Here is a 12,863-nt window from a genome sequence, read left to right on the forward strand (position 1 = left end):
GTGTTTTCATCTCCAGAACCCCCTCCTACGATTCCACTGGTCTCTCTATTTTGCATCCCAGTCCTAGAATGGTAGTGTGGGTGGGGGGTGTAGGTGATCCCCAGGAGCAATTAGCTAATTAACATTTCAATATCAGTACTTAGCTTAGCTCAGTGTCCCAGTATTGCCATGGGAACCAGGAAGGCCCTTTTGTGCAGCCAGGCAGGGGTTGGGCTCTGCTTCCATGGAACAAGGGGAGGAAGGTACCCACAAGGATCATTGAAGTTCAACTCCTGGCCCTGCTCAGGACAGCCCTAAGAATCCCACTGTGAGCCTGGGGGTGTTGTGCAAACACTCCTTGACCTCTGTCAGGCTGAGTGCTGTGACCAGTTCCCTAGGCTGCCCAGCCACCCTCTAGGATGGTTTTTCTCATATCCAACCTAAACCTCCCCTGAAACAACTTCAGGCCATTCCCTCAGGTCCTGTCATTGGTCACTGGCAAGGAGAAGAGTGCCTGCCCTTCCTCTTCCCCTCATGAGGAAGTTGCAGACTACAAGGAGGTCTCCCCTCAGTCTTCTCCAGCTGAACAGACAGCCCTCTGCCAGTCCTCTGATGGCTTCCACTTAAGGTCCTTCACCATCTTCATAGGCCTGCCTTGGATGCTCTCCAATCATTTTGTATCTTCTATTTTGGCATCCAAAAGTGCACGCATTTTGCTAAGGTATGGGGCCACCACCATACTTTGGGTGCACCTGTGCATGCACCACCACAAGGCTGATGGTTAGCAATTCCTCTTTGCACTAAGTCACCTGGGGACATTGTGCTGGCATCCGGCTGGAAGGTGTGTCTTCATCAGGGGCTCCAAGGCTACAGAGAGTCAATTCTGTTATTGAGGAAAAAAGCCAGGGCATTGCCAAGGATGGACACTGGGAACAAGGCAGAAGGCATCTGTGATACTGCATTTACAAAACACATATAAAATATCAAAAAAGATGGGAACCCCTGCTGCAGCCAAGTAACAGTATCAGAACAACCTGCGTAGGCAGAGTGTTCCTGTGTTGATTGAAATCAAGCCAGGTCAATGGGATTAACAGACTCCTCCTGGGAATGTTCCAAGGGAACTCTGCATGACTGCAGGCAGGCTGAGCCTCCTCTCTGTTGAGTTCCATCAGCAGGGGGACAGCCTTGGGCACAGCCTCTGCCAGCAGAGGCAGGGTCATCCTGTGTCGGGACCGGAGCCCTGCCAGTGCAGTTCTGTGATCCCCCAGAGAATCTCTCATCTAATCTCGGGCCAAAATTTGTGCTGTTTCATCTTAAGATCTGGCATCCAATTCAGGCAAGTGTTAGAACCCCAGTAAAAGCATTCAGCTGAGCCATCCCACCGGGAGCTCCAGATCCAGCACCAACACCTGTGACTCGGGCAGGGGCAGGGCCTTGGGCACTTCCTAGAGAACTCGATATATTCTGTGTTTCAGGAGGGATTGCTTGTGGGTACCGTGCTGCCTGGCCAGCCTGAGTTTGCTACCCACAAAGCAGTTTGTGGTGAGAAACATCAGGCACGAAGCTGCAGTTTGTGCCTCTGCTGCTGGGATTTGCTCTCATCTGATCACTAGCACTGCTCTGCAGCCCAGCACTCCATGAACATTGAAGTGATGGCACAATACTCAGCAAACATTCTCAAGGCTACATTAAATACCAACTTGACATCTTCTCGTCAAGTAAAAGTGACAAACAAAAAACAAATACTGACAATGTGGGCATCAAGATGAAGATGAATAACATACAACAGCTCCTGTGATGTGCAGTGGGCTTATGTGATAATATTTTTTAGACACAACTGAAGTTTCTAAGTTTCCTTAGGTGACATTTGAGAGGGTAAAAAAGCCATCCCCAGCTCACCCACCTCGCCTTCTTTCCATGCTGTAATCAGCACGGGCTTGGATAAACAAATGGGCACTGGAGTCAGTCACTTGTCCCAGCATCTGAATTTACTCTGCCTAGTCACAAACTGTGAGGCACATCACCTGTGCATTCTGGAGACAGATACTGATGGATCTATTTACATTCTATTCCACATTTAAAGCTTTTTGTCTCAACAGCCTGAAGAATTGGAGATTAAATGGTTGAATTTGGATGTCAGGCTGGAGCTTCATGGAGGAAGGAAGCCTCCAGAGCAGCAAGACAGCCTGAACGGCTACAAGCCTACCCTGGAGAGCATTGTGTGTGCAGCCCCATCCCTCCCCTCTCCCAGATGGAGCTGTCTCCAACTCTGCCAGACTTCAGGCAAAGTTAGGACTCACAGATTAAAAGTCTTCTGATACTGAACTTCTCTGAAGTTTGGGGGAGCCAGCAAGACACACTTAGGAGAGAAACATTCAGCTGTCCTTACACAACAGGGAAGAGTGAGACAGGAGTAATGGGAAGCTTTTAGAGAGCTATTTTCAGCCTTTCCCAGCCAATTGAAAAGCTTTACAAATTGCAACTGAGGGTTGTGCCTTCTGGTGTCAGTCCTGTCTCCCAGGAGAGCACAGGTTGGAGAGGTGCATTTCAAAGGGCAGCAGCTGTGCCAGCTGCCAAACAGGGATGGCTTCCATTTAGGATGAATCATCACCTGACCTTATCACAGCATCCAAGGGCTGCCTTTTAAATCATCTTCTGACAAGGCACTGCAGTCCCTGGCCTAGTGCTCAGAGCTTCAGCAGGAGATGCCAAGATGAAAAGCTAAGGCTATGGATAAGTCACATGTGGGATCTACAGCAAAAATGGGAACCAGTTCCACATGTCCAGTTCTAAAGGCAAAGCATCTGCTTTAAAGCCATCTTTTGTCTCCAAAGGAAAGTTCCTTACATTTACTGCCTTATCATCATGGAGAAATTGAACCCAACACCAGCTGCTAGCAACCAGAAGCAGAGTTTCTTAGAGAGCAAAATTTCCACGTCAGATCTTCAGATCTCTCTCTCATAGCCAAGGGCTGTTTTCCATCTGGTTATTGCACAATGCTAAAACAAGAGGATGGGAAGATTCTTTTTGTCAGGGAGAAACTAAGTGAATTGTCAAGAGGAATATGCCTGCATGTTTAGCATTAAATGTAAATATGCATGGAACCCCAAGGCTGAGTCCTTTCCTCTGAGATGTTAATAAAACTTTACTCTTTAGCTCACAAGCCTGAAAACAGATGAATAACAGCTACATCCTGGTAAGCTCTGAAAAGTTTTGTAACAGAAAGAGAAGAACCTTCTGGGCACTCTTTCATTTAAACATGAAAAAAAATAATTAGTGTTTTTTTAGTAAGACTAGGAATGTCCTCCTTCCACGAGTCTGGCTGCTCATGCTCTGTGCTCCGAGGAGTGGCAGCCTGGGACAGCTGCTCCCTCCTCGTGCAGTGGAGCCAGGTCAGCTCTGTGGCAAAGAGGAGTTTCTCCAGTTGCAGCACACAGGTCCGAGGGCAGTGGCTGCCTCCCAGAGGGGTGGTGTTATCTCCGGGGGAGCAGATGTGTCTGACAGTCCAAGGCTGCTTGCAGCTGAGATCTACACCTGCAGCAGGCAGGAGCTTTCCTCTCCTTGCTGGGGCAACCTGTGTGTGCCCAGGGGATAACAAGTGTTGGTGCTCCCTGCTCCTGAGGGACTGCATGGCACATGTGCTGGGAGCCAAATTTTAATTCACTTGTGCTTAGTTTCAATGTATTGCAACATACCTAGAAGACCCTGAGTTCTTCAGTGCAGGGACATGTCTCGTCTGAAATTAAGTTTCACCTTAGGTGCTATTTTAATAAAGAATAAGACCAATTATTTCTGCAGTGAAATTACTGAAAACTCTTCTATGTGTGAAACCGCAGACCAGCGCAACTGTTCAGTTCCCATTACTCATGGCAGAATTCACTGAATTCACATCAGAATTCACACAGCCCTTTGTTTTTACTAAATTAATCTGGGGTCCTTTGAGGGGTTTGGCTGTCAATACATTCTCCCTCCTGCAGAAATTGCACATTAGCATTTCTCCATCTCAGTGAATTCCAAAGAAACAAAGGCATAAAACGCAGACGCCTCCACCTACGTTAAGGTGGTGTTGAAGAGAAATGAAATGCATATATGAGTGGAAGGAGAGGGCAGGAGTTCATGAGTTGTTCCTGGAGCCAAAAATCCTGTTAAATCCTATTTGTCCAGTAAATACTCTGAAGCAACACATCTGACCCAGAGCCTGACTTTGCTGGAAACAAGGGCAGCTGTCAAGGATGGAGAGGGAAGCAGCAGTTCTGCAGGGATGAGGGCTGGGGAACTGCTCAGAAATAGAAATGGTCCACATGTAAGGTAGCTTGATGTGAGATTGGAGGAAAAAAACTCACATCCCACATGGCTCTGTGCTTACTCAGCCCTTTGTAGGGACTGTGCATCCCAGCACCTGCTGGTAGGGCCAAAGGGGTCAGACAGGCCCAGGAAGGGCTCAGCACAGGGCTCAAGTCCAGGCTGATGTCAGGGTCAGGGTTCAGGACAGGGCTCAGTTCCAGGCTCAGGACAGGGCTCAGGACAGGGCTCAGTTCCAGGCTCAGGACAGGGCTCAGTTCCAGGCTCGGTTCCAGGCTCAGGACAGGGCTCAGTTCCAGGCTCAGTTCCAGGCTCAGGACTGGGCTCAGTTCCAGGCTCAGGACAGGGCTCAGGACAGGGCTCAGTTCCAGGCTCAGGACAGGGCTCAGTTCCAGGCTCGGTTCCAGGCTCAGGACAGGGCTCAGTTCCAGGCTCAGGTCAGGCAGTTGTGCAGGCCAGGGGAGGCTCTGGCTGCACATCTCCTCAGACTCTGCTCCCCACCCTCCCAGGTCTGGTGCTGCACTGGGAGCCTGTGATGCACCAGCTGCCTTGTTTTGGGCCTCTCTCTGACTCCCTACAGGGAAATGAGTCAGGGTAATGAATGGGCGACAAAAAAGAAGTAATAAGTGAGTAAAGGTGCTTTCCTGAAACTCCCTGTGAGCCTGAAGAGAGAAATTTAATTAACTTACCTGGGACTGAGTCCCTTCCTTATCCTGAACCTTCCCTCTAGCCAGGGCTGGCATGGCTGGGGTGACGGTGGTGGTGGGTACATGGCTGGCACTGTTGACAGGCACGAGGCAGCCCTGGCCAGCCTGTAACCAGGAGAGAGTGGAAAACTACAGAACAATCTGAAGAGCTTTCTATAGCCCCAAGGAGGCCAACAAGGCAATCTTTAAAGCCGTGTTACTATAGCAGCCCTGATGGTAATTTACCAGTACATCTCCTTTTCTCTTCTTCACACCCTTTTCACAACAAAAAAAAGAAGATTAGGCTCATCTTCTCCAATTACCTCGCCATGTTCCCTCACAGCCTTCAACTAACAGCTTCCAGAAAAGGCCCCGCAACATCTCTGCGCAGTCCAGGGCCCCTGTTGTTCTCCCCCAGAGCGGGGAGGCAAACAGTCTGTACCAGGAATATCCTGTGGGGACAGGGAGGATGGCACAGGAGAAGGCATATGGCACTTGCACCAGGGGCTCCCACGTGGTGCCTCTGCTGTGCCAGCCACAGCTCAGGCAGGAGCTTATGCATGAGCAGGAGAGAAGTTTTGCTGGAGTTGTGGGCAGGAAACATTCCTCTGTCTCAAACCCCACAGATTTTTGGGATTAGGAGTAAAGACACAGACCAGAGTCAGATTGCCACTCTCTGTTTTTCTTTGATAATCTGTTGAATTTCCCTGTTCCAGGCCAGGTTGCACAGGACTTGGAGCAACCTGTTTTAGTGAAGGTGTCCCTACCCATGTCATGGGATTGGACTAGGTGATCTTAAAGGTCCCTTCCAACCCAAACCACTCTGTTACTCTATGATTATATGATAAAATGTTCTTCCCTGGAGAGAAGAATGAGATTTGAGGTCAGGTCCCACCTTGAAGCCTTGAGGACTGCAGAGGAGGGGTTTTGGGATGTGGTCCCACTTGAGGAAGCTCAAAGAATATTTAATGCCTGCTAGAAAGCAGTGCTGGGTGCCCCATTCTCTGTTGCTGCCTGCTCTGAAGTAGTAAGCTGCTGCTTGCCTGGTGCCATGTGGGGCAGGGCTGGAGGAGCAAAATGGGGATCAAGGTCCTTTGGGACCTTCAGCCAGGGCAGTGATGCGGCAACCCCCTCGTCTGCCCACTGTTCCAGCAGTGGGGCTCTCTTGTGGCACACTGTTGGATGACTTATGGCACTGTGAGTGAGAACAGAAGCCCTGAGTAAAACCCCACGCAGGACAGGCAGTGCAGATCTGGGGCAGGTGAACCTGACTCAGGATGGTTCAACCACTGCATCACCTCCTTCCTCACCTGCACTCCCAGCATCACCTGGGGACCACCCATGGCCAGCCCCTTACTGTCTCCTGCTCTCCTGTCCCTTTCCATGTGGCACTGGCTCTGGAGCCTGCTGAAGATCTCCGTGGCACAGCTGGTATTCAACATGCTCTTTTTCCCTCAGTACTATTCCTTTATTCTGCACCAGAGGGGTGATGGGAGCTCTCCCTTCTCTGTTGGTGGTGCCTGAGAAAGAAAGATTGCTCCCACTGTGCTTCCTGAACAAATCAACCTAATTACTGTTCCACTGGCAGCTAATGAGCTTAAAGCTTTCATGGCCAGCACCTCCTTCCCTCCCTGTGGGGAGCAGCTTCAGTCGGGCCTGTCCTTAGCTGAAGAGCTTTGATGGTGGTGGAGGAACAGGGGGATTACTCCTTGGGGAGCAGCAGAGCATTGCTGGTGCTGCTGAGGCTGCTGAGTCCAGAGCTGTTAGTCCTGGGCAGGGCTCTCAACGTGCTTGAAACCCTTGCCATGGCAGCGAGGAGCAGTGCTGATGGAAGGGGCTCACTGCTGCAGGTGCCTCCCTGTTCCCAACCCTGTGACCTCAGCACCACATGGACATGGGGACACATTCCCAGGCATAAGGCCACAAACCCCTTCTCCACACTGCTGACGTGGTTGGCAGCACGTCTGTGGGGCTGTACAGGCTGTGGGACATGACACCCCTGTGACAGAGAGAGACCACAAGCAAGTGCTGCTCGTGGTGACATCTCTGGGTGCACAGGGCATGCCGGTGCTGGCTGTCCCCAGACCAGCTCTTCAGGGGAAGGCCAGCCCATTCCCACCACCAAACAGACTCACAGAATCATAAAGCCACAGAAAGGTTTGGGTTGGAAAGAACCTTAAAGATCACCTCTTTTTACCGTCTGAAATCTTTCACTATCCCAGGTTGCTCCCAGCCCCATCCAATCCCATCCTTGAACACTTCCAGGGATGGGGCAGCCACAGCTTCTCTGGGCAACCTGTGCCAGGGCCTCACCAACCTCAGTACAACCTGGTGCTTGTCTTCCCAGTGTCATCACCTGTGCAGTGTGTCGCCCCAGGATGAGGCGGGTGGAGCTGAGGTCCCTGCTGTGTGCAGTGCTGTCACAGATCAGCAGCACAGTCCGGTGCCAGGCTCTGGATGCCCATTTCAATGCACCGCTCCCCCGGCCATGGGGCTGTTCCAGCCCTGCAGCCCTGACCCAGCTGGGCTCTGGGCTGCCAGCAGTGGCTCACATGGGTGCACTGAATGGGATGCAGAGAGGCTATTTGCTGCCATTTTTAAAAACTACGATTCAAAAAAGCAGTCTGGCAGGCTGGGCCCCCTTCCAAGGTTTCCTGGAAAAATGAAGATGCCAAGAAGGTGCTGCTGGCAGAGGTGCTGAGCCAAGATCAAGACCATTGCTCAGTCCAGTGTTGGCTGGTGCTGCCAGGCCAGGAGTGTGCCTTCCTAAATGGCAGGCAAACCCACAAGGGCTTGCTCACAGACCCAGAGCTGAGGAAATTACATCTGAATTCCAGCTTGCCTGGCTCATCCCACACAACCCAGCTTGTTTTCAAGCCAACCCCAAGTTTATCCTTCGCTTCCAGGCCTGGGCTGTTGTGCAATGTGTGCTGCCACGCTTCTCCCACCCTCACACATGTATTTTGGGGCTGAGTGAGGTGATTGCTGTACACAGAAGAATGGGAAGGGCCTGAGCAGCTTGGGTGTGAGGATGAGGGCACAAGAGAGGGGAAATGCTCACAGAAGGCGGGTGAGGAAAGAAGGATGTGAAAATTTCAAGTGAAAGCTCTGGCCATATCTGTCCTCCAGCTACTCAGCAGATTATTTATTACCTTTATTAACTCTGTGTTAAATTACCCTTTTCCTTCAATTTTCCAAGAGGTTTATTGTTTAATTTGTCTGGCTTATCTTCAAAATGACATCTTGTAGAAGTACAGCTTTCAGGAGAGACTGGCATGAAAGAGCATCTGTCTATTCCCAGCATGGCACAGAGCAGTGCCAGAGGACAAGGTACCCTCTGCAGTCTGGGCAGCGTGGCAGAGCTTCTTCAGCCAGGCACCTGATGCAGGTGAGAGCACGTTTCTTCCCTGAATATGATTTCATCAATTAAAATCAAGGCATTAAAACAAGAATCAGAAACATGAAGTGCCACTCTAGCTGAATCTTTACTTGCAGACATGCTGCCCTCAGTACTTGACAAGGGAAAAAGATCTTTTATCAAGTTCTCAAGTAAAAGTTTTCCATTTCTTCTATGATGAGGTACTGGCTCTGAGGCTGAGGGACCCTAAAGGACACATGTCTTCACAGCCTTTTCTCCTCTTCTGTTCAGCTGGGGAGAAAGGGGTGAATTGCAGCTAGGGGGATGAACCAGGGGAGAGAAAGGGTCCCTCATGCAGGTGAGAGCTCAGGCCTTTGCAGTTTGAGAGGGGAACAGATGCCAGTTTACATTTTCACATGGATTTAGAGCCATAGAATCACAGAATAGTTTAGGTTGGAAGGGACCTTAAAGCTCATCTCCTTTCTACCTCTGCCATGCCAGGGACACCTTCCACTGTCCCAGGCTGCTCCAAGTCCTGTCCAGTCTGGCCTTGGACACTGCCAGGGATCCAGGGGCAGCCACAGCTTCTCTGGGCACCTGTGCCAGGGCCTCCCCACCCTCACAGGGCAGAATCCCCTCCAATACCTAACCTAAGCCTACTCTGAATTTCAGCTTAAAGCCATCGGTGCACATGGTAGGTGTGGGCAGCCACCTCTGCCAGGGGGATGTTCCCGGTGTCGCCCTGGCACAGGGCAGAGGAACTGCAAGGACGGTGCCAGAGCCTGGCAAGGGCGACTGGAGCAGCGAGGGCACCGGTGAGAGTGGATGTGGACAGTGCTGGGAAAGCTGGCACTGCCCACAGCACTGGCACTGACCACAGTGATGGCACTGCCGGGAGAGCTGGCACTGCCGGGAGTGCTGGCACCGGGGGAGTGCTCTAGCACACCCAGAGCACTGACACACCCAGAGCACTGACACACCCGCAGCACTGACACACCCACAGCACTGACACACCAACAGCACTGACACACTCAGAACACTGACACACCCGCAGCACTGACACACCTGCAGCACTGACACACCCAGAGCATTGACACACCCAGATCATTGACACACCCACAGCGCTGACACACCCAGAGCACTGACACACCCAGAGCACTGACACACCTGCAGCACTGACACACCCACAGCACTGACACACCCAGAGCATTGACACACCCACAGTACTGACACACCCGCAGCACTGACACACCCAGGGCACTGACACACTCAGAACACTGACACACCCACAGCACTGACACACCCAGAGCACTGACACACCCGCAGGACTGACACACCCACAGCGCTGACACACCCACAGCACTGACACACCAACAGCACTGACACACTCAGAACACTGACACACCCGCAGCACTGACACACCCAGGGCACTGACACACCCAGAGCATTGACACACCCAGATCATTGACACACCAACAGCACTGACACACCCAGATCATTGACACACCAACAGCACTGACACACCCACAGCACTGACACACCCAGAGCATTGACACACCCACAGTACTGACACACCCGCAGCACTGACACACCCAGGGCACTGACACACTCAGAACACTGACACACCCACAGCACTGACACACCCACAGCGCTGACACACCCAGAGCATTGACACACCCAGATCATTGACACACCCACAGCGCTGACACACCCAGAGCACTGACACACCCAGAGCACTGACACACCTGCAGCACTGACACACCCACAGCACTGACACACCCAGAGCATTGACACACCCACAGTACTGACACACCCGCAGCACTGACACACCCAGGGCACTGACACACTCAGAACACTGACACACCCACAGCACTGACACACCCAGAGCACTGACACACCCGCAGGACTGACACACCCACAGCGCTGACACACCCACAGCACTGACACACCAACAGCACTGACACACTCAGAACACTGACACACCCGCAGCACTGACACACCCAGGGCACTGACACACCCAGAGCATTGACACACCCAGATCATTGACACACCAACAGCACTGACACACCCAGATCATTGACACACCAACAGCACTGACACACCCACAGCACTGACACACCCAGAGCATTGACACACCCACAGTACTGACACACCCGCAGCACTGACACACCCAGGGCACTGACACACTCAGAACACTGACACACCCACAGCACTGACACACCCACAGCGCTGACACACCCAGAGCATTGACACACCCAGATCATTGACACACCAACAGCACTGACACACCTGCAGCACTGACACACCCAGAGCATTGACACACCCAGATCATTGACACACCCACAGCGCTGACACACCCAGAGCACTGACACACCCAGAGCACTGACACACCTGCAGCACTGACACACCCACAGCACTGACACACCCAGAGCATTGACACACCCAGATCATTGACACACCAAGAGCACTGACACACCTGCAGCACTGACACACCCAGAGCATTGACACACCCAGAGCACTGACACACCCGCAGCACTGACACACCCACAGCACTGACACACCAACAGCACTGACACACTCAGAACACTGACACACCCGCAGCACTGACACACCCACAGCACTGACACACCCAGAGCATTGACACACCCAGATCATTGACACACCAACAGCACTGACACACCTGCAGCACTGACACACCCAGAGCATTGACACACCCAGATCATTGACACACCCACAGCGCTGACACACCCAGAGCACTGACACACCCAGAGCACTGACACACCTGCAGCACTGACACACCCACAGCACTGACACACCCAGAGCATTGACACACCCACAGTACTGACACACCCGCAGCACTGACACACCCAGGGCACTGACACACTCAGAACACTGACACACCCACAGCACTGACACACCCAGAGCACTGACACACCCGCAGGACTGACACACCCACAGCGCTGACACACCCACAGCACTGACACACCCACAGTGCTGACACACCCACAGCACTGACACACCTGCAGCACTGACACACCCAGGGCACTGACACACTCAGAACACTGACACACCCACAGCACTGGCACACCCAGAGCACTGACACACCCACAGCACTGACACACCCAGAGCACTGACACACCCACAGCACTTACACACCCACAGCACTGACACACCCAGAGCACTGACACACCCACAGTACTGACACACCCAGAACAGTGACACACCCGCAGCACTGACACACCCACAGCACTGACACACCTGCGGCACTGACACACCCACAGAACTGACACACCCAGAGCACTGACACACCCAGAACAGTGACACACCCGCAGCACTGACACACCCGCAGCACTGCCACACTCAGGACACTGCCACACTCGGGACACCGAGTCCCCCGGAGCGCTGCCGCCGCCGGGCCGCGGGCCGGGCCAGGCTCCGGCTGCTGCTGGGGCTGTTCTGTGACTCATCTCTGCCCGTACCTGCCGGTGACTCAGCGCTCCGTGCCCTGCTCTAGCCAGAGCTGTAATGAGATCCCGGCCGCTCCTCGGGAGGTGTTTTTGCCACCCCCGGCGCAGGGTCAGGGCTGTCACCCACCCCCGTGGCAGCAGCGTCACAACAAGGCAGCTTGGCAGCTCCTGTCAGCCGGCCGAGGCTGAAAGGCCACAGGCAGAGAGGCACAGTTCAAATGCCACTGGAGCAAAACAGGTCCAGGCTCCCTTGAGCCTGGGCTTGTGCCTGTGTGCGTGTGGGACGGGGGAAGAGAAAGCCCCGGCCCTCCCTGCCTCCCCAGCTCAGATCTGCAGATGGGTCTGTGCTGCTCCGGGTGAGGGACAGCAACATACTGGAGAGCACTGCTGGAATATCCTTGAGGTTTTGTGGCTGGGAACATGCTGCCACCGTCACGAGCACCACCAGCCTCACAAAAAGGTTCACGTGGGCTCTTGCAGCTGCTTTCTTGGAGCTCCTGACTGTAAAGGTTGATATTTTTGCCTTGGGCTTTGGGTTGCTCCTTCTGTCTCCCCAGAGACACCTCCTGAGTCACTCTTCAGCCATGCAAGGACATGCTGATGGATGTGATGGGCTTTCCTGCACTCTGTCCTGGACATTGTTCTGACCCCTTCAGTGAGAAAATACCTTTTTCCCACCACTTTCTCCTTCACAATCCTCCTCTTCCTCATATCAAAGTAATTTTGCACCCTTCCTACTCATGCCTCAGTTTCTCTGGCCACACATGGTGTGTTCTCTGGATGGGATCTCAGTGGCATCTCAGCCAGGCTTCCTGAAGAGCAGAAAATGTGGCCTTGGAGAGAGCCACTTTGGGTGCCCAAACAAGCCAGGGATTTTTACTCTGTATCCCCAAAATGCTGCAGTGCCTGTGGCTGCAAGTGAGGATGTAGAGCATTAATGCCCCAGAGACTCCTCCAGGGAGCTTCTGTCCCAACAGACCAACTCTGTGAGAATCCTACTGAAAAATACTGAATAAGAATAGGATTTTTGACACTGTGTGGCCTCTTCCTGCTAATATACCCACAGGAGAT

Source organism: Lonchura striata, chromosome 14 (assembly GCF_050655825.1).
Source record: "Lonchura striata isolate lonStrDom1 chromosome 14, ASM5065582v1, whole genome shotgun sequence".
NCBI lineage: Eukaryota > Metazoa > Chordata > Aves > Passeriformes > Estrildidae > Lonchura > Lonchura striata.